At 39.7% G+C, this 23,236-nt stretch overlaps 1 long non-coding RNA gene across 1 annotated transcript; it reads left to right on the top strand.

Moving 5' to 3' along the window:
* The first annotated feature begins 350 nt into the window (after nucleotides 1–350).
* Nucleotides 351–708, top strand: LOC148121773 (uncharacterized). The gene is made up of 2 exons (XR_015737982.1): nucleotides 351–499; nucleotides 621–708. It is a non-coding gene; the product is annotated as an uncharacterized LOC148121773 (long non-coding RNA).
* The last annotated feature ends 22,528 nt before the right edge of the window (nucleotides 709–23,236 follow it).

Below are 23,236 nucleotides of genomic sequence, written 5' to 3' on the forward strand. Positions count from 1 at the left end.
AGTATGTGAAATATGGCCTATATATCATTTAATGCTATGAAAAAAAAACCTTTTAAGTGTTTTTTTCCAGACAGTGTTTCTCTGTTTACAGTGACACTTTTAAGTTTTTATGTACTGCCTAGATTATACCATATTTTACATCCCTGCCATGAAGTGAAACAAGAAACTTGTATGTTGAACATGAAGAAATCAAAGTAAAATATAGTTCTTATCTAGCACTGTTATTTATTGTCCAAAGAGGAGCATATTCTTTACAAAGAAGCATGTGTTGCCTCTATAATCTGAGTTGTAAGAAGACCATGTACCTTTATTAAGTCATCAATTTGGCCAGTTATATGACTGTACTCAGTTTTTGTTGATTTGCATAGGCCCAGAGCATGCCTTCTGCTCTTCTTCAAAATCAGGTCAGATCTGTGCTGGAGTCAGACTCAGATTGGACACAGCACAGACATGAGGGTCCACACTAAGCTTCTTGTCCTACAGCTGTTCTGGCTTATAGGTAACAAATATTAAAAAACTCCAAATACCTTTGAGTTTAGTCTGGTCAGTACTTTGTTGTGTTTGTAAAAGTTATCTTAAAATTAATTGTAAGAAAATTTCTTTTCACTTTCCAATTTCAGGTGCCAGATGTGACATACAGTTGATCCAGTCTCCAGCCTCCCTGTCTGCATCTCTGGGAGAAAGTGTCACCATCACATGCCAGCCAAGTGAAAGCATTGGCTGGAGTTTAGCATGGTATCAACAGAAACAAGGGAAACCTCCTAAACTCCTGATTAAAGCTGGAGATGAATTGGCAGATGGGGTCCCTTCCAGGTTCAGTGGCAGTAGATCTGACCAACAGTATTCTCTCAAGATCAGCAGCCTAGAGCCTGAAGATGGGGCAATGTATTATTGTCAACAGTATAATAGCTTTCCTCCCACAGTGATACAAGTCATAACACAAACCTTCAAGGAAGCAGAAGTATGTGGTTTGGCTGTACCAGCTGTTTCTCCAGTTGGGCCACCCACTGAAACTCTTTCTCTGATGTTACAGTGTATTGAACATAACCCATGATGAATTATTTTATTTTGTTAGAAGCGGTTAACCAGTCCTGACTGTAGTCTATTATTCTGCTTCATTTCCAACACTACAGAGTATGAATGTCTTTTCTGCCTTAACAGAGGACACAGACATTTCATGTGATTAGTATGAGTTGTATCTCCAGTTGGGACCCAAACAGAAGAGTCAATGCTTCCGTGTCATCCAGAACATGTTTATTATTATTATTATTACTATTATTATTATTTATTAAAAATTTCCACCTCCACCCCACTACCTTTTCCCTTACCCCTCCCCTCCCTCTCCAGTCCTAAGAGCAGTCAGGGTTCCTTGCCCTGTGGGAAGTCCAAGGTCCTCCCAACTCCATTCAGGTCTATGAAGGTCAGCATCCAAACAAAACAGGCTCCCACAAAGCCAGTCCATGCAGCAGAATCAAAACCCAGTGCCATTGTCCTTGGTTTCTCAGTAAGCCTTCATTGACAGCCACATTCAGAGAGTCCGGTTTGATCACATGCTCCATCAGTCCCAGTTCAGCTGACCTTGGTGAGCTCCCATTAGATCAGTCACATTGTCTGAGTGGGTGGATGCGCCCCTCCCGTGGCCCTGACTTCCTTGCTCATGTTCTCCCTCCTTCTGCTCCTCATTTGGACCTTGGCAGCTAAGTCCAGTGCTCCAATGTGAGTCTCTGTCTCTATCTCCATCCATCGACAGATGGAGGTTCTATGTTGATATGCAAGATATTCATCAGTGTGGCTATGGGAGAAGACCAGTTCAGGCACTCTCTCCTCTGCTGCCCAAGGAACAAGCTAGGAACATCTTCTTGGACCTGGGAACCCCTCTAGAGTTAAGTCTCTTGCCAACCATAAAATGACTCCGTTAATTAAGATATTTATTTCCCTGAACCCATATCCACCCTTCCTTCATCCCACCTATTTCATTCCCCCAAGCTCTACCCAATCCTTCCCTTCCCCCTTCCCTCTACCCATCTCCCCTTACACCTCCCCACCCATGCACCCAACTTTTGCCTGGCAATCTTGTCTACTTCAACTATTCAGAAGGATAACTATATGTTTTTCTTTAGTTTCACTTTCTTATTTAGTTTCTCTAAGATTATGAATTATAGACTCAATATGCTTTATTTATGGTTAGAATCCACTTATGAGTGAGTACACACCATATTCCTCTTTTTGGGTTGGGGTTACCTCACTCAGTAAAGCACTTTCTATTTCTATCCATTTTCATGCAAAATTCAAGATGTCATTGTTTTTTTTTTAAAGTTTATTAAAATACAAAAGTTTCCATTTTCTCCCCTCCTCCCAACACCCTCCCACTCCTCCCACTCCCTCTCCTCTTCCCTCTCCATCCCTAAGAGCAGTCAGGGTTTCCTGACCTGTGGGTAGTTCAAGTTCCTCCCTGCTCCCTCCAGGACCAGGAAGGTGAGTATCCAATCAGACTGGATCCCCAAAAATCCAGACTATGCAGAGGAAACAAGTCCCAGAGTCATTGTCAATGGCTTTTTAGAAAGACTTGGGGCAAGCCACATTCAGAGAATCCAGCCTCCTCCAGAGAATCTGGTTGGATCAAGCGCTCCTTCAGTCCCAGTCAACTGGCCTTGGTGAACTCTCATTAGATCAGTCGCCTTGTATCAGTGGGTGATCGCTCCTCTTGCGGTTCTGATTTGCTTTTTCATGTTCTTCCTCCTTCTGCTCCTCCTTTGGACCTTGGGGGGCTCAGTCCGGTGCTCCAATGTGGGTCTCCGTCTGTATCGCCATCCAACGCCAGATGAAGGATCTATGGTGATAAGCAAAATATTCATCAGTATGGTTATGGGCCAAGGCCGGTTCAGGCACCCTCTCCTCTGTCCAGAGAACAATCTGGGGATCTCTCCTTGGACCTGGGATCCCATATATAATCGAGTCTCCTGTAAACCCTAAAATGACTCCCTTAGTTGAAATATATTCTTCCCTGATCCTATATTCATCCTTCCTCCCTCCCCCCCATCCCGGTCCACCGAGCTTTCCCCATTCCTCCCCTACTGCATTCTCTCTAACCCTCTCCCCTTCCAACAACCCTCCCACCACCCCATGCACCCGAGGTTACCTGGGACTCTTGTCTCTTTCCTACCTCCTGGCGAATAGATAATCTTCATCAGGTTCATCTTATTATTTAGCTTCTCTAGGATCACGAATAATAGGCTCAAAGACCTTTAATTATGGCTAGAATCCACTTATGAGTGAATAAATACCGTGTTCTTCTTTTTGGGTCTGGCTTACCTCACTCAGTAAAGCGTTTTCTAATTCCATCCATTTGCATGCAAAATTCAAGATGTCATTGTTTTTTACCGCTGAGTAAAACAATAATGTATATATGTTCCACACCTTTTTTAACCATTCTTCTATTTAGGGGCACCTAGGCTGTTTCCAGGTTCTGGCTATTACAAATAGTGCTGCTATGAACATAGTTGAACAAATGCTTTTGTAGTATGTTCGGGAATCTCTAGGGTATATTCCCAAGAGAGGAATTGCTGGGTCCTGAGGGAGGTTGACTCCCAGTTTCCTGAGAAACCACCACACTGATTTCCACAGTGGCTGCACAAGTTTGCATTCCCACCAACAATGGATGAGTGTTCCCCTCATTCCACATCCTCTGCAGCATAGGCTATCATTGGTGTTTTTGACTTTAGCTATTCTGACAGGTGTAAGATGGTATCTCAAAGTGGTTTTGATTTGCATTTCCCTGATCGCTAAGGAGGTTGAGCATGACCTTAAGTGTTTCCTGGCCATTCGAAGTTCATCTGTTGTGAATTCTCTGTTCAGATCAGTACCCCATTTTTTAATTGGGTTAATTAGGATTTTAGTGTCTAGTTTCTTGAGTTCTTTATATATTCTGGAGATCAGACCTTTGTCTGATGAGGGGTTGGTGAAGATCTTCTCCCAGTCAGAAGGCACCCTTTTTGTCTTACTGACAGTGTCCTTTGCTTTACAGAAGCTTCTCAGTTTCAGCAGGTCCCATTTATTCATTGTTTCTCTTATTGTCTGTGCTACTGGGTTCCTACTTAGGAAGTGGCCTCCTGTGCCTATATCTTGTAGACTACTTCCCACTTTCTCTTCTATCAGGTTCAAAGGGGACAGATTGATATTGATGTCTTTAATCCATTTGGACTTGAGTTTTGTGCATGGTGATAGATATTGATCTATATTCATCCTTCTACAGGTTGACATCCAGTTATGCCAGCACCATTTGTTAAAGATGCTTTCCTTCTTCCATTGTATACCTTTAGCTCCCTTGTCAAAAATTAGGTGTTCATAGGTTTGAGGGTTAGTATCTGGGTCTTCTATTCGATTCCATAGGTCGACTTCTCTGTTGTTATGCCAATACCAAGCTGTTTTCAATACTGTAGCTCTGTAATAGAGTTTGAAGTCAGGGATAGTAATGCCTCCAGAAGTTCCTTTATTGTAGAAGATTGTTTTGGCTATCCTGGGTTTTTTGTTTATCCATATAAAATTGATTATTGTTCTTTCAAGGTCTGTGAAGAAGTTTGATGGGATTTTGATGGGGATTGCATTGAATCTATAGATTGCTTTTGGTAGAATTGCCATTTTTACTATGTTGATTCTCCCAATCCAAGAGCAGGGGAGGTCTTTCCATTTTCTGGTATCCTCCTCAATTTCTCTTTTCAAAGGCTTAAAGATCTTGTCAAATAGGTCTTTCACTTCTTTGGTTAGAGTAACCCCAAGATATTTTATGCTATTTGTGGCTATCGTGAAAGGTGATGTTTCTCTGATTTCCCTCTCTGCTTCTTTATCCTTTGTGTATAGGAGTGCCACTGATTTTTTGGAGTTGATCTTGTATCCTGCCACGTTACTAAAGGTGTTTATAAGCTGTAGGAGTTCTTTGGTAGAGTTTTTGGGGTCGATAATGTACACTATCATATCGTCAGCAAATAACGAAAGTTTAACTTCATCCTTTCCAATTCGAATCCCCTTGATCTCCTTATGTTGTCTTATTGCTATTGCTAGAACTTCAAGCACTATATTGAAGAGGTATGGAGAGAGTGGACAGCCTTGTCGCGTTCCTGATTTTAATGGAAAGGCTTTGAGTTTCTCTCCATTCAATTTGATGTTAGCTGTCGGCTTGTTGTATATTGCTTTTATTATATTTAGGTATGATCCTAGTATCCCCAGTCTTTCCAACACCTTTATCATAAATGGGTGTTGAATTTTGTCAAATGATTTTTCAGCATCCAATGAAATGATCATATGGTTTTTTTCTTTCAGTTTATTTATATGATGGATTACATTGAGAGATTTTCGTATGTTGAACCATCCCTGCATCTCTGGGATGAAGCCTACTTGATCATAATGGATAATTTTTCTAATGTGTTCTTGGATTCGGTTTGCCAGTATTTTATTGAGAATTTTTGCATCGATGTTCATGAGTGAGATTGGCCCGTAATTCTCTTTCTTGGTTGTGTCTTTGTGTGGTTTTGGTATTAAGGTAACTGTAGCTTCATAAAAGGAGTTTGGCAATGACTCTTCTGTTTCTATATTATGGAATACATTAAGGAGTTTAGGTATTAGCTCTTCCTGGAAGTTCTGGTAGAATTCTGCATTGAAACCATCTGGTCCTGGCTTTTTTTGGCAGGGAGATTTCTGATAACAGCTTCTAATTCTTCACGACTAACAGGTCTATTTAGATTGTTCACCTGGTCTTGGTTCAACTTTGGTATATGGTACTTATCTAAAAAAATGTCCATTTCTTTTACATTTTCCAACTTTGTGGCATATAAACTTTCATAGTAAGATCTAATGATTCTCTGAATTTCCTCTGTGTCTGTGGTTATGTCCCCGTTTTCATTTCTGATCCTATTAATTTGCAAGTTCTCTCTCTGCCGTTTGATTAGTTTGGATAGGGTTTTGTCAATCTTGTTGATTTTCTCCAAGAACCAGCTTTTTGCTTCATTGATTCTTTGGATTGTTTTCCCTGTTTCTATTTTGTTGATTTCAGCCCTCAGTTTGATTATTTCCAGTCTTCTACTCCTCCTGGGTAAATCAGCTTCTTTTTTTTCTAGAGCTTTCAAGTGTGTTGTTAAGTCTCCAATCTGTGCTTTCTGCGTTTTCTTTATTTGGGCACCTATTGCTATGAACTTTCCTCTTAGCACTGCTTTCATAGTGTCCCATAGGTTTGAATACGTTGTGTCTTTGTTTTCATTAAATTCAAGGAAGACTTTAATTTCTTTCTTTATTTCTTCCTTGACCCATGGGTGATTTAGTAGTTGACTGTTCAACTTCCATGAGTTTGTTGGCTTCCTGATGGTACCATTGTTGTTGAATTCTAATTTTAATCCATGGTGATCTGACAAGACACAGGTGGTTACTAATATATTTTTGTACCTATGGAAGTTTGCTTTGTTACCAAGTATGTGGTCAATTTTCGAGAAGGTTCCATGACCTGCATAGAAGAAGGTATATTCTTTCCTATTTGGGTGGAGTGTTCTATAGATGTCTGTTAACTCCATTTGATTCAATACCTCCAATAAATCTCTTAATTCTCTGTTTGGTTTCTATCTGATTGACCTGTCCATTGGTGAGAGAGGAGTGTTGAAGTCTCCTACTATTAGTGTGTGTGGTTTGATGAATGCCTTGAGTTCTAGAAGAGTATCTTTTACTTATGTGGGTGCTTTTATATTAGGAGCATAGATATTCAGGATTGAGACTTCCTCCTGATGAATTGTTCCAGTTATGAGTATGAAATGTCCATCTCCATTTCTTCTGATTGATTTTAGTTTGAAGTCGATTTTGTTAGATATTAGAATGACCACACCCGCTTGTTTCTTAGGTCCATTTGCTTGGTAAACCTTTTCCCAACCCTTTACTCTGAGTAGGTGTCTGTCTTTGTGGTTGAGGTGTGTTTCTTGTAAACAGCAGAATGTTGGATCCTGTTTTCGTATCCAATCTCTAAGTCTGTGCCTCTTTATAGGTGAATTGAGTCCATTGATATTAAGTGATATTAATGACCAGTGATTGATGACTCCGGTCATTTTTTTTGGGTAGTAGAGTGTATGTGTTTTCCTTCTTTGAGTTGTGCTAGTGAAGGGTTGCTAGATGTCTGAGTTAATGTAGGCAGTGTTGGGAATGTTGGATTCCTTGGGTTGTGATTTTCCTTCTAATATTCTCTGTAAGGCTGGATTAGTAGCTACGTATTGTTTAAATTTGTTTTTATCCTGGAATATTTTGTTTTCTCTATTGATAGTGAACAATAGCTTGGCTGGGTAAAGTACTCTGGGCTTGCATCCATAGTCTCTTAGTTTCTGCAGTACCTCTATCCAGGACCTTCTGGCTTTCATGGTTTCCATAGAGAAGTCTGGTGTAAGTCTGATAGGTTTACCTTTAAAAGTTACTTGACCTTTTTCCTTTGCAGCTCTCAATATCCTATCTTTAGTCTGAATGCTTTGTGTTTTGATTATTATATGATGAGGGGATGTTTTTTTCTGATCCAGTCTATTCGGTGTTCTGTATGCTTCTTGAACCTTCATAGGAATATCGTTCTTTAGGATGGGAAAGTTTTCTTCTATAATTTTGTTGAGTATATTTTCTGGACCTTTGAAATGCAATTCTTCTCCTTCTTCTACTCCTATTATTCTTAGATTTGGTTTTTTTATTGTGTCCCACAGTTCCTGAATGTTTTGTGATGAGAATTTGTTGGATTTGCTGTTTTCTTTGGTCAGAGTGTTTAATTTCTGTATGGTGTCCTCAGAGTCTGAGATTCTTTCTTCTATCTCTTGTATTCTATTGGCTATGCTTGTTTCTGAAGTCTCTGTTCATTTACCTAGATTTTCCATATCCAGCTGGCCCTCAGTTTGTGATTTCTTCATTGACTCCATTTCAGTTTTCAAATCTTGAACTGTTTCTATTACCTGTTTGATTGTTTTTTCTTGGTTTCCCAGAATTTCATTTACGGATTTACTCATTTCTTCAAACTTTTTGGTATATTTGTCTTCCATTTCTTTACTCATTTCCGCAATCTTTTTGTTATACTTATCTTCCATTTCTTTACGGCCGATTTTCACCTCCTGTTTAAGTTCCTCTATTACTTTCATAAAGATCCGCTTAGAGTCGATTTCTTCTATTTCTTCTGGAGTAGGTTGTTCAATTCTTCTAGTTTCGAGCTCCCTGGATTCTGGAGATGTCATGTTGCCTTTCAGGTTGTTGGAGGGATTCTTGCATTGGCGCCTGCCCATCTCCTCCACTCTGGATGAAACTCCTCAGCACTTTCTGGATAGAACTCCTCAGCCCTCTCTGGGAAGAGCTCCTCAGCAGTGCAACAATGTTAGCTGGTCTTCCCAGGACCTGGGAGGCAAAGGGCCCGCAGCAGTGGGGGGAGGGAGGGGTCCCTTGGAACACCGAAGACCCTGCTGCAGAAGCTGAGGGGGGGGCTGTGCTCTCTTCCCGGACAGGCAGACTGTCCAGGCGAGCACCCACTCACCTCTCTGGGAAGAACTCCTCCGTTTTAGGAATTTTTAATTTCTTTCATTATTTCTTCCTTGAATCAAGTCGTAGGTCTTTTGAGTAGTGTTTATTTCCATGACTTTGTAGATTTTCTGTCATTAGTGTTGTTGTTAAATTCTAACTTTAAACCTTGGTGGTCTGATAACATACAGTGGATTACTCTAAATTTTTTGTATCTGTTGAGGTTATTGATTATGTGATAAATTTTTGAGAAGGTTCCATAAGGTGCTTAGGAGAAGATATATTCTTTTGTATTTGGATGGAGCTCAATAAACATTAATAATAAAAAAGTAATGTTCTGTATATTATAATCTGCTGGTCTTCTCTGTCACCGGGGTATTCTGATCCTTTAAGAAGCAAGCTCTACCCACTCCCAATCCCTATTGCCTCTCCAATTCCAGTTCTCTCTCTCTCTCTCTCTCTCTCTCTCTCTATATATATATATATATATATATATATATATATATATATATATATATATATATACATATATCTTCTTCAGGGGCAGCTTCTGTCTTTCTCTTCTCCCCTTCTCTCCACTCCCCTCCTTAACCCACCATATAAACTGTATACCCCACCTAACTCTACATCTTTCTGTCTATCTGTCTCTAGCACAGGCCTCAGGCCACCTGCCACCGCCCCTCATGGATCAGGCCTAAGTTCATCAGCATTAGGAATTATAACACTGTACATGTCTATTATGTTCATTTGAGTCATGACATCTGCTATTTATCTTATTTCTTTGTTAAGTTTCTGTCTGGTTGAGCTGTCCATTGTGGAGAGTGTAGTGTTAAAGTCTCCTACTACAAGTATGTAGGGTTTGATGTGTGATGTACGCTTTGGTAATGTTTCTTTTTTATTACTTTTTATTCTAATTCATTTTACATACCAACCGCAGTTCCCACTCCCTTCCTTCCTCCTGCTGCCCTCCTACATCCCCACAATCCACTCCTCATCCACAGTCTGACACATTAAGTTGAGACACAACCAAGCCACTCTTTTATTTTATTTTATTTTTGGTTTTTCAAGATAGTTTCTCTTTGTGGCTTTAGCTGTCCTGGAATTTACTCTGTAGACCGGGCTAGGCTCAAACTCACAGAGATTCACCTGCCTCTGCCTTCCGAGTGTTGTGATTAAAGGCATGTGCTACTACTTCTAGCTTGCACCTCCTTTATTTTAATGTGTGCATTTTACCTTTAGGAATGTCAACCTACCACAATTGGCAGTACTCACGGTGTCCATAAAAGGGCACTGGATTCACTGGAACTAGTATTACAGACAATTGTGAGCCAACATGTGGGTGCTGGGAATTGAACCCAGGTCCCCTGGAAGAGCAACTAGTGGTCTCAACCAGTGAGAAACTTCCCAGCTATCCTGCACTGCCTTTTGTTGAGACAGGGTCTCATTCTTTAGCCCTGGCTGATATGAACTTGCTGTGTAGACCAGGCAGGCCTCAAACTCATGGAGATCCACCTGCCTCTGTCTCCAAGGTACTGGGTTTCAGATGTCTATGACCAGGCCTGACAGTTAATTATTCTTTTCTTAAGAAGAATCTTATGTGGCCCTTGTTGTCTTTGAGCTGCTGATCCTCATGCCTTCACTTCCCAGAAACAGGGATTATAGATCTACACCACTACTCATGGCTTGTTATGTGAACTTTGCATTTGTATCCTTTGTGTAGTGGTTACTATAATTAATATACCTATCACATACAACTAGTATATTAATGAGAACATTTAACACTTACTTTCATAAATTTCACAATTATGATACATTCATTATTGACTCAAATAAAACCATATTTTGCAATGTGTTTCCAGAATTATCTTATTGTTGACTTTTTTTAAACCATTGACCCAAACCTTCCCATTTTCTTTACCACAAAAATTCAGTAACCACTATTCTATTCTATATGTTCAACTTCTTTTTTTACTTATAATATTCTCTAGATTTATCCTTCTTGGTACAATTGCCTGGATTTCCTTTGTTTAATACACATGCTTCTAACACATGTGCCCAACCACATGTTCCCTTCTTAGTATCCCTTTTATGGGTATTTTGGTTATTTCTAGAACTTGCTACTGTGAACATTATGTGATCACAGAATGGTGAATATCTTTAAGATAATGATATTCCATCATATATATAGGTACACAAAAAAGGGTTGCAGGTTTTGATCTTTCTTTAAGCTAATGTGGTATGTATTGACTGATTTTTTTTTCCACTGAACTACCTATATATACCACCAACCCGACCTTCTGTGGTGCTAATTTTTTAAATACAATGTTGAATTTAATTTGATCATTTATTTGAACAGTTTTACATTAAACACTTCGACTGAGTTTTTCTTTTTTTTCGTTTTTTATTGCTTTATAAATAATACCATTCAAAATTTCCACTTCCTCCCATCCTCCCATTTCCATCTTGCTCCCCCACACTCTCTTCTCTATCCTTTCCAGTCCTAAGAGAGGGCAGGGTACCCTGACCTGTGAGAAGTTCAAGGCCCTCCCCCATCCATCCAGGTTTAGGAACGTATGCATTCAAATAGACTAGGATCCCAAAAAGCCAGTACATACAGTAGAGACTAATCCCAGTGCCATTATCATTGTCTTTTCAGTCTGCCCCAATTGTCAGCCAAATTCAGAGGGTCCAGTTTGATCCCATGTTCCTTCAGTCCCAGTCTAGCTGGATTTGGTAAGCTCTGCTTAGATCAGGCATAGTGTCTCAGTGGATGGACCAATCACTTGTGGTCCCGACTTCCTTGCTCATCTTCTTCCTCTTTCTGCTCTACAACTGGACCTTCAGAGATCAGTTCAGGGCTCTGATGTGGGTCTCTATCTCTATCTCCATCTGTCACCGGATGAAGTTTCTATGATGATATTAAAGACAGTCATCATGACCTGTCTTGACTACAGGTCAAGGCAAGAACAGGCACCCTCTCCTTGACTGCCCAGGGTCCTAGCTGGGGACATCCCCGTGGATACCTGGGAACCCCTCTAGAGTCATGCCTCTTGCCAATTCCACATGGCTCCCTTAATTAAGGTATCTTCTTCCCTGCTCCCATATCCATCATTCCTCCATCTCAAGCATCCTATATCGCCAAGATCTCACCAATACTCCCCTTCTCCTTTCTTTTTCCCCCTCTCCCTTCCCCCACTCTACCCCACCCCCATGCTTCCAACTTTTGCCTGGTGATCTTGTCTGCTTCTAATTTCCAGGACAATCTATATATGTTTTTTGGGGGGTTCACCTTATTTCTTAGCTTTTCTAGGATCATGAACTATAGGTTCAATGTCCTTTATTTATGGATAGAATCCACTAATGAGTGAGTACATACGATATTCATAATTTTTGGTCTGGGTTATCTCACTCAGGACAGTGTTTTCTATTTCCATCCATTTGCACGCAAAATTTAAGATGTCATTGTTTTTTTTTTACTGCTGAGTACTATGCTAATGTATAGATATGCCACACTTTCTTTATCCATTCTTCATTTGTAGGGCATCTAGGTTGTGTCCACGTTCTGGCTATTACAAAAATGCTGCTATGAACATAGGTGAACAAATGCTTTTGTAGTATGATTGGGCATCTCTTGGGTATATTTCCAAGAGTGGTATTGCTGTATCCTGAGGTAGGTTGACTACCTACCTTCTTTGACTTCTTCTGGGTTAGGATGTTCAAGTCTTCCTGTTGTGTGTTTGCTGAATCCTGGTGTTATCATGTTGCTCTTCAGGACGTTGGAGAAATTCTTACATTGGTGTCTTTGCATCTCTTCCTCTCAAGATCCCCCTAGCATGGAAGCAGTGTTTCTTGCCAGGTTCCAATAACCTTACAGACGAAAAGGTGCACTCTCCAGATAACCTCAGCATGGGAGCAGGGCCTCTTTCAGGGCTTCAAGGACATTGAAGACAAAAAAGTGGTAATGTTTCTTTTGCAATTGTGGGTGCTCTTGTATTTGGGGCACGGATGTTCAAGACTGAGATTTCATCTTGATGAATCGTTCCTTTTATGAATATAAAGTGTTCTTCTCCATCTGTTCTCATTAATTTTAGTTTGAAGTCTATTTTGTTAGACATTACGATTGCTATACCAGTTTGTTTCTTTACTCCATTTGATTGGAAAACCTTTACCTAACACTTTACTCTAAGGTATTGTTTGTCCTTGAGGTTGAGGTGTGTTTATTGTACATAGCAGAAGGCTGCACTCTGTTTTCATATTTGTTTTCTTAGTTTGTGTCATTTTATAGGTGAATTGAGATTGTTGATATTAAGAAATATTAATGACCAATAATTATTGATTACCGTTATATTTCAGCAGTAGTGTTTTTGTGTTTCCTTTCCTTTGGGTTTGCTGGTGTGAGGTTATATGTTGACTGTGATTTGTGGGTTCAGTTAGCTCCCTTGGGTTGGTGTTTTCCTTACAGTACTTTCTGTAGCACTGGATTTGTAGATAAGTATTGTTTAAATCTGGTTTTGTCAAGGAATACCTTGTTTTCTCTATTGATGGTGATTGAAAGCTTTGCTGAATACAGTAGTGTGTGTCTGCATCCATGATCTCTCTGTGTTTGCAGCAATATGCCCAGAACCTCCTGGCTTTTATGGTTTCCATTGATGCTATCCTGATTTGTCTGTGTTTATATGTTACTTGACCTTTAATTTTTTTGTTTTGAGTTTTGATTGTTATATAGCAAAGAAATGGGTTTCTTTATCAGTCTATTTGGTGTTCTGTAAGCTTCTTGTACCTTCACAGGGATATCCTTCTTCATGTTGGGAAAGTTTTCTTCTACAACTTTGTTGAATATATTTTCTGTGCCTTTGAGATGTAGTTCTTTTCCTTCTCTTCCTATTATTCTTGGATTTGGTCTTTTCATGGTGTTCCAGATTTTCTGGATGTTTTGTGTTAAAAGTTTTGTTGAATTATTATTTATTGACCATCAAATTTATTTCTTCTATATTACAATCAATCCCTGAGATTCTCTCTTCCATCTGTTGTATTTTTTTGGTAGTTCTTGCCTCTACAGTTTCTGTTTGTTTACCAAGATTTTTCATACCAGAATTCTCTTGGTTTGTGTTTTCTTTATTGCTTCAATTTTAGTCTTCAAATCTTAACTGTTTGCTTCACCTCTTTGATTCTTTTTTATTGGTTTTTTTTTGGTATCTTTGAGAGACTTATTGATATCTTTCAATTTTTTGCTTGTCTTTTTCTCTATTTTTAAGGCAATTTTTCATTTACTCTTTCAAGTTCTCCATCATCTTCATAAAGTTATATTTAAATTAGTTTTCTTCTGTTTCTTCTGGGTTAGGATGATCAAGTCTTCCTGTTGTATGACCAATGGGTTCTGGTGTTATTTTGCTTTTTAGGTTGTTGTTTGAATTCTTGCATTGTCACCTACCCAACTCTTCCTTCAGTTGGTGCCTGCAGTGTCTTTGACTCTTGGTCAACTCCTTGCAGTTGTAGTCTGTGTCTTTGGGAACTGTGCTTGGTCTGCTCTGTCCTGTCACTCTCTGTGTCTCAGGGACCAGTGAGGTCTCTTTTTTACCTCTCTCTGGGCCTGCTCTCTTGGTCTGTTCTCTTGGTTCTCTCTCTTGGTGCACTCTTTGCAATCACAGCTTGTGCTTCAGAGTTCCTCTCATGGTCCTTTCTTGGTCTTCTCTGTGTAGTTGTAGGTTGTCTTTCAGCAGTATTCTGATGTTGTGAAGAGAAGTAGGAGAGTTTAAGTGTTGAGTACACATGTAGCTTTCCAGGGTCTGATGAATTACGTTTTTGTGTTGGAGTAGCCTACCTTCAGGAAACTCTCCTGCTGGCTAACTAGTGAAACTCAGTCATGTGATGGAGGGGCCCTGGGTTTCCCCTGCCATATGAAGAGCCTAGAGAGTGATAGCTCCTGCCAGGTAAGTGGTCACTCACCTCCTGATCCTCTTTGTGTAGTAGCATTTAGTGTTTCAGAGTTCCACTGTGGTTTCAGGGGTGATGATAGGAAGATTTAGGGGCAGAGTTTGACTCGTATCGTGCAATGTGTGATGGATGGGATGGGTATATTGTAGCAGCCTACCTGCAGGAAACTTACATACTGGCTTGCTACAGAAACCGAGGTAGGTGGGAGTAGTGACCAGGGTTTTTCCCCAGGTATAGAAGGCTTATAGAGTAGGAGTCTCACCAGGTGACAGGTAACACACCTCTTTTTGTGTGTGTGTGTATAGGAGTAGGCTGTTTCAGAGTTTCACTGAGGTTGCATGGGGGTAGGAGAACAGGAGGTTTTGGGAGCAAAGTAGTATTTGTAGCTTCCATGGTCCAAAGAATGGGATGAGGGTGTGGGAGAAGTCAATCTGCAAGAAACTCACCTGGTGACTGGCTAGAGAAGCCAAAGCAGGTTGGGGAGGGACATGAGGTTTTGCCTTAGTATAGAAGGCCTAGAGACTGGAATGTCCCACTGGCTGTTTTTTCACTCACCTCTTGTTCCTCTCTTTTAGTAGAAGGCTGTGTTTCATAGTTCCACTGAGGTTGTGGGGGGACAGAGGAGGGTTTGGGGACAGAGTAGGACTTGTAGATTGCAGGGCCTGATGGGTAAGATGGGGGTATTGGAGCAGTCTACCTGTAGGAAACTTGCCTGCTGGCTAGATAGAGAAGCTGTGGCAAGTGGGAAAGGTTCTCTGGGTTTTGCCACTGGTATGGAAGGACTAGAGAGTAGGGTGTCCAATGGGAGGGATGGTTACTCACCTCTTTGCCCTGTGTATTATCAAAGTTGATTGTTTCTTTAGCTGTTCTGAAGATTTTAAGTCTCATGAAGTTCTACTTGTTTTTTTGCCCTGAATTTTTGAGTAACTGGGTTTGTATTTAAGAAATCCTTTCCTGAAGAAAACCATGTACTTATCCTCCTGGAGATTGGAAATAGACAAGAGTCCCAGGTAACCTCGGGTGCATGGGGGGTGGGTGGGAGGGTTGTTGGAAGGCGAGATGGTTAGAGAGAATGGAGTAGGGGAGGAATGGGGAAAACTCGGGGGACTGAGATGGGGGGAGGGAGGAAGGATGGATATGGGAGCAGGGAAGAATATATCTCAACTAAGGGAGTCATTTTAGGGTTTACAAGAGACTTGATTATAAATGGGATCCCAGGTCCAAGGAGAGATCCCCAGATTGTTCTCTGGACAGAGGAGAGGGTGCCTGAACCGGCCTTGGCCTATAACCATACTGATGAAGATTTTGCTTATCACCATAGATCCTTCATCCGACGATGGATGGTGATACAGACGGAGACCCACATTGCAGCACCGGACTGAGCCCCCCATGGTCCAAATGAGGAGCAGAAGGAGGAAGAACATGAAAAAAAAACTCAGGACCACGAGGGGTGCGATCACCCACTGATACAAGGGGACTGATCTAATGAGAGTTCACCAAGGCCAGTTGGACTGGGATTGAATGAGGACGTGATCCAACCAGATTTTCTGAATGTGGCCGGATTCTCTGAATGTGGCTGGCCCGGAGCCTTTCTGAGAAGCCATTGACAATGACACTGGGACTTGTTTCCTCTGCATATACTGGATTTTGGGGATCCAGTCTGTTTGGATACTCACTTTCCTGGAACTGGAGGGAGGGGGGAGCAACTTGAACTTCCCACAGGGCTGGAAGCCCTGACTGCTCTTAGGGATGGAGAGGGAGGAGGAGGGGGAGAGGGGGAGTGGGAGGGTGTTGGGAGGAGGGGCGGAAATGGAAACGTTCATGATTTAATAAACTTTGAAAAAAAAAGAAATCCTTTCCTATATCTATATTATGTGGGATACTACTTGTGATTTGTTCTAGGAACTTCAGTGTTTAAGGTTTCATGTTCAAGTTTTTGCATAGAGTTTGTGTTAATCTTTAAATGAGGTGCTACTTGCAGGTCTGATTTTATCATTAAATATGTTGACATCCTGTATTCACAGAATTACATTTTGAAGTTAATTTGTTTTCACTATATGTTTTGACATCTTTGTCAAATATTAATTTACTAAAACTTTATGTGCTCACGTTTATGGCATCTAATTTGTTCAATTATTCCACATGTCTTCTTTGTGTTAATATCATGATGATTTTATTACTATGGCTCTTTAATATATCTTAAATTTGTAATTTTAAACCACTAACATTTTTCTTTTTGCTCAGAATGTTTTAATAATCCAAGGTATTTTGTAATTTCATATGACTTTGTGATAGTTCTATTTCTGCAATAATGCAGTGGAAATAGTGAAAATTTTATTGATATTTCTTGAATCTGTGGCAGAATTGCCCTATAAACAAAGTTAATTCTGCCAATTCTTGAGCATGGGATTTCTTTCCATTTTCTAGTCCATTTTCTATCTTTTTCTCCAGTTGTTTATCTTTTCATTGTGAAGTCTTTTACTTATGTTTATTCATAAATATTTTATTTTCTTTGATACTATAGTGCATAGAAGAACTTTCATGATTACTTTCTCTGAATGTTGTTTTTGATGTATATAAAAGCAAATGATTTGATTGATTGATTCATTCTGCATTCTTACACATTGCTCTTTTTTATAGTTTTTGTCAGTTTTCTTGAAGGAGTTTGGGACTCTTTAACTTAGTAGTATTATAATCTGCAAATAGAGATAGTTTGACTTCTTTCTATGTGTATATCTTTTTATTTTCCTCCATTTTCCTTGTTGATACTTCAAGTAAACATTGAATAGCTGTGGTGACATTGGGCATACCTCTCTTTTCCTGATTTCAGTGGGATTGCTTTAAGCTTTTCTTCAGTAAAGATGATTGAATTTTGCATATATATGTATATATGTATATAACTTTTATTATACTGATATATAGTTCTTTTCTTAAAGAATTTTTTAAATGCAATCTTTTCTCATTTTACATAGCAATACCCATTCATACTCCCTTCTCTCTTCATGCCCAATCCTTATCCCCACCCTACTCCTCATCAATTCTGCAGAAATATAAGGATTCCCATAGGGGGGTCAACAAAATCTGACACTTTACTTTGAGACAAGACCAAAGCCCTCCTCCCTATATCTAGGCTGAGAAAGGTATTTCTTTAAAGAGAATATGCTCCTAGACTCCAGTTCAAGCATAATAGATAAATTCCAGTCCCACTACCAGTGTCCCCAGAGACTGACCAACTGTGCCCCACATTCAGTGCCCCTATTTGGGTTCTGTGCAGGTTCCCTGCTATTAGTCCAGAGTCAATAAACTCTCACTAGCTAGGGTTAGTCATTTTTTGTGGGTAACACCATCATAGGCTTGACCCCTTTGCTCATTATATCATTCTTTTCTCTCTTGGACTGGTCTCCAGCAGCTCAGCTCAGTGCTTCACTGCATCTGTTTTTTATTAGTTGCTTGTTGAAGGATCTATGATGAAAACTAAGGTAGTCACCAATATGATTACAAGTTAAGATCAGTTTAGGTGTCCTCAATATTGGTGCTTAGAGTCCTAGCTGGGATCATTCTTGTGGATTCCAGGCAATTTCCCCAATGACATGTTTCTCACTAACCCTTTAATGGCTCCCTTATTCAAGATATCTACCCCTACATTAATTAAGACTTTTACCATGAAGATATTTTGGATTTTGACAAAGGATTTTTCTGCATTGAAATGATCTTGTAATTTTTGACTTCAGGTTTATTTATGTGGTTTATTTTATTTTTTTACATGTACTTATTAAATGATCCCTGTATTCAGAGATAAGGCATCTTTAGTCAGGATGCCTTATCTTTTTGGTTTATCTCTGTTTTCTGTTTGCAAGTGCTTTGTTGAGGCTTTTGAAACTATGTCAGAGATACTGGCCTATAGTTCTCTCTTTTTTGTTTTTTTTTGGTTGAGTGTTTACAAGGTTCAGGTGTTATGGTAGTGCTGAGTTCATATAAGGAGCTTGAGATTGTTCCTTCTGGTATTATTTTTCTTATTTATTAGTTTGTTTGTAGTTGTTTAAGAACAATTGACTGCTGGCTGTTTATCTTTGAAGGATTTGAAGAATTTGGTTTTGTGTTCATAAAGTTCTTGAGATTACTTTTTTGTTGTTTTTAGTTGTAAGAATTTTTTAATATTTCAATATATTCATTTGCTTTGAGTCTGTTCAGGTTGTTGACTTCTTTGATAGGTTTTTAGGTAATCTGGTTGAATCTAGACAATCATCTATTTCTTTTAGATTTTCTAGCTGCATGATGTGTAGATTTTTAAAAACAGTCCCTTATAATATTCTGAATTTTTTGGTGTGTATATAGCAACATTTCCCTGTTTACTTATAATTCTGCTATTATGGCTCCTCCATTTCTATATTTAGCTAGAATAAGTCCAGGATTTGTGAGCTTTGTTTAACTTCTCAAAAACAATCTCTTAGATTTGTTAATACTTCATACTTTTGTTTTGATTTTGTTGACTTCTGCTTTGATTTTCATTATTTCTTACCATTGAATTAATTGGTCTTGCTTTGTTCTTTTTTTCCATATTTTGGCTATATCTTTAAGTCATTTTAGATGCTATTTTTCAGTTTTTAATATAGTCCCTTACAACTGTAAATTTTGTGCATAGGACTGTCTTCAATGTGTCTCAAGAGTTCTGTTGTCTTACATTTTCATTTTATGACTAGATTTCTTTTTTGATTTATTCTATGTTTAATAATGAGTTTTGTCATCTTCTTGAATTTGAGTACTTACTGGAAGGTATTTTTGCTATCAATTTTAGAAAAGATAAAGACGGATGCAAGCTTTGTTCTAATTAAAGAAACAGTTAACCAAGAAGAGTGGGCTCTGAGAATCCACCACTGCTCCTCCATGATCTGTCAATATGTGAGATGGCAGTTTTTGTTCCAGAATGGGCCTATGTGTTTAGGCATGTGACTGAGAGAGATGCTGAATGAATAATAATTTTTGTTCTGGTCACTGATTTGCCATGGATGGAAGATTGTGGTACAGGTTAATTCTGGATCATACTTTATGGTTTGTGAGTCTCTGTATGTTTAATTAAGTACTTTGAGAAATGAAGCTGAGAACTGTGCACATGATTAGTAGAAACTAAAGAATAAGAGAAAATAATTTTAAATCCTTTGCTATGTTTGTTCACTAAATAACAATTCTCTTATACTTTTAATATCTACTGGCAATATTATGATAACCCAGACTCCTAATTTTTCTGTCAGTGGTCCTGGAGAAGCTGTTTCCATATCCAAATGTGAAGTCAGGATCTCATACAGAGTAAGGCAAGCACATATTTGGATTGGTACTTGCCAAAACCAGACCACTTTCCCCAGATCCTCAGCTGCAAAGTTTCCAACCAGTTTCTTGCCATCTCAGGCCAGTTCACTGGTAGTGAGTCAATGAGAACTTTTATTCTGTAATTCTACTAAGTGTAACCTGAAGAATTTGAAGTTTATACTTGCATGCATACTATGTCTATTTATACTGCTGTGATACAAATTCCATCAAAAATCTTGCCTCGGGTAGCCTACCTCCCCCATGTGTTCGTACTCTGGGCAACAGTACGATGGGATCACCAAGTATACATAGGAGGATCAGACTGAAATATCCAGAACAGTGGATTAAATTTAAGACTGGTAGAGAAAAATTCCCTTGGATCTTCCTCAGGAACCACATGACAATACTTACATTCTTTCATTATACAAGAAGCAGCACCATGAAGAGGGACCAAGAACCTTCAGATCAACTCAGTGTAAAAAGGGAAAAACTGACTTTATGTCTTTTCAAATCTTTCCTATCTTGTGCAACTGAAAAAGAAAATTTGTTCATGAGCATAGTCTTACACAGAGAGGGAAGATGAATAATGGCTAGTAAATTTACATATATAACTACACATGCAAATGTATATTTTTGCTTCTTTATTTTAATTTCAGTCAGAGCAGTCTTCTTTTTTTTTCTTTTTTTTTTTTGGAAAGTAATTTTATTAAATTATAAAAGTTTCCATTTACGCCCCTCTTCCCAAAACCCTCCCACTCCCCCCTCCCTCTCCTCCTCCCTCTTTGTCCCTAAAGGCAGTCAGGGTTTTCTGCCCTGTGGGAAGTTCAAGTTCCTCCCCCCTCCCTCCAGGTCCAGGAAGGTGAGTATCCAAGCAGACCCCCAAATCCAGTATATGCAGAGGAAACATGTCCCAGTGTCATTGTCAATGGCTTTTCAGAAAGGCTCCGGGCCAGCCACATTCAGAGAATCCGACCACATTCAGAGAAACTGGTTGGATCACGTCCTCATTCAGTCGCAGTCCAGCTGGCCTTGGTAAACACTCATTGGATCCGTCCCCTTGTATCAGTGGGTGATAGCATCCCTCGCAGACATTATTTCCTTTTTTCATTTTCTTCCTCCTTCTGCTCCTCATTTGGACGTTGGGGGGCTGAGTCCGGTGCTCCAATGTGGGTCTCCGTCTGTATCGCCATCCATCGCCAGATGAAGGATCTATGGTGATAAGCAAAATATTCATCAGTATGGTTATGGGCCAAGGCCGGTTCAGGCACCCTCTCCTCTGTCCAGAGAACAATCTGGGGATCTCTCCTTGGACCTGGGATCCCATATATAATCAAGTCTCCTGTAAACCCTAAAATGACTCCCTTAGTTGAAATATATTCTTCCCTGATCCCATATTCATCCTTCCTCCCTCCCCCCCATCCCGGTCAACCGAGCTTTCTCCATTCCTCCCCTACTCCCTCCTCCCTAACCCTCTACACTTCCAACACCCCCTCACCCCACCCCCCATGCACCCGAGGTTACCTGGGACTCTTGACTATTTCCTACCTCCCGGCGGATAGCTAAATAATCTTCATCAGGTTCATCTTATTATTTAGCTTCTCTAGGATCACGAATAATAGGCTCAAAACCTTTAATTATGGTTAGAATCCACTTATGAGTGAATACATACCGTGTTCCTCTTTTTGGGTCTGGCTTACCTCAATCAGTAAAGCGTTTTCTATTTCCATCCATTTGCATGCAAAATTCAAGATGTCATTGTTTTTTACCGCTGAGTAAAACTCTAATGTGTATATGTTCCACATCTTTTTTAACCATTCTTCTACTGAGGGGCACCTAGGCTGTTTCCAGGTTCTGGCTATTACAAATAGCGCTGCTATGAACATAGTTGAACAAATGCTTTTGTAGTATGTTCGGGAATCTCTAGGGTATATTCCCAAGAGTGGAATTGCTGGGTCCTGAGGGAGGTTGACTCCCAGTTTCCTGAGAAACCGCCACACTGATTTCCACAGTGGCTGCACAAGTTTGCATTCCCACCAACAATGGATGAGTGTTCCCCTCACCCCACATCCTCTCCAGCATAGGCTATCGTTGGTGTTTTTGACTTTAGCTATTCTGAGAGGTGTAAGATGGTATCTCAAAGTGGTTTTGATTTGCATTTCCCTGATCGCTAAGGAGGTTGAGCATGACCTTAAGTGTCTTCTGGCAATTCGAAGTTCATCTGTTGTGAATTCTCTGTTAAGTTCAGTACCCCATTTTTTAATTGGGTTAATGAGAGTTTTAGTGCCTAGTTTCTTGAGTTCTTTGTATATTTTGGAGATCAGACCTTTGTCTGATGAGGGGTTGGTGAAGATTTTCTCCCAGTCAGAAGGCAGCCTTTTTGTCTTACTGACAGTGTCCTTTGCTTTACAGAAGCTTCTCAGTTTCAGTAGATCCCATTTATTCATTGTTTCTCTTATTGTCTGTGCTACTGGGGTCCTACTTAGGAAGAGGCCTCCTGTGCCTATATCTTGTAGACTACTTCCCACTTTCTCTTCTATCAGGTTCAAAGTGGACGGATTAATGTTGATGTCTTTAATCCATTTGGACCTGATTTTTGTGCATGGTGATAGGTATGGATCTACTTTCATCCTTCTACAGGTTGACATCCAGTTATGCCAGCACCATTTGTTAAAGATGCTTTCCTTCTTCCATTGTATACCTTTAGCTCCCTTGTCAAAAATTAGGTGCTCATAGGTTTGTGGGTTAATATCCGGGTCTTCTATTCGATTCCAGAGGTCGACTTCTCTGTTCTTATGCCAATACCAAGCCGTTTTCAATACTGTAGCTCTGTAATAGAGTTTGAAGTCACGGATAGTAATGCCTCCTGAAGTTCCTTTATTGTATAAGACTGTTATGGCTATCCTGGGTTTTTTGTTTTTCTATATAAACTTGATTATTGTTCTCTCAAGTTCTGTGAAGAAGTTTGATGGGATTTTAATGGGGATTGCATTGAATCTATAGATTGCTTTTGGTAGAATTGCCATTTTTACTATGTTGATTCTCCCAATCCAAGAGCAGGGGAGGTCTTTCCATTTTCTGGTATCCTCCTCAATTTCTTTCTTCAAAGACTTAAAGTTCTTGTCAAATAGGTCTTCACTTCCTTGGTTAGAGTAACCCCAAGATATTTTATGCTATTTGTGGCTATCATGAAAGGTGATGTTTCTCTGATTTCCCTCTCTGCTTCTTTATCCTTTGTGCATAGGAGGGCTACCGATTTTTTGGAGTTGATCTTGTATCCTGCCACACTACTAAAGGTGTTTATCAGCTGTAAGAGTTCTTTGGTAGAGTTTTTGGGGTCACTTATGTACACTATCATATCGTCAGCAAATAACGAAAGTTTGACTTCATCCTTTCCAATACGAATCCCCTTGATCTCCTTATGTTGTCTTATTGCTATTGCTAGAACTTCAAGCACTATATTGAAGCGGTATGGAGAGAGTAGAGAGCCTTG

This window comes from Myodes glareolus, chromosome 6, assembly GCF_982192425.1.
Source record: "Myodes glareolus chromosome 6, mMyoGla1.1, whole genome shotgun sequence".
Classification (NCBI taxonomy): Eukaryota; Metazoa; Chordata; class Mammalia; order Rodentia; family Cricetidae; genus Myodes; species Myodes glareolus.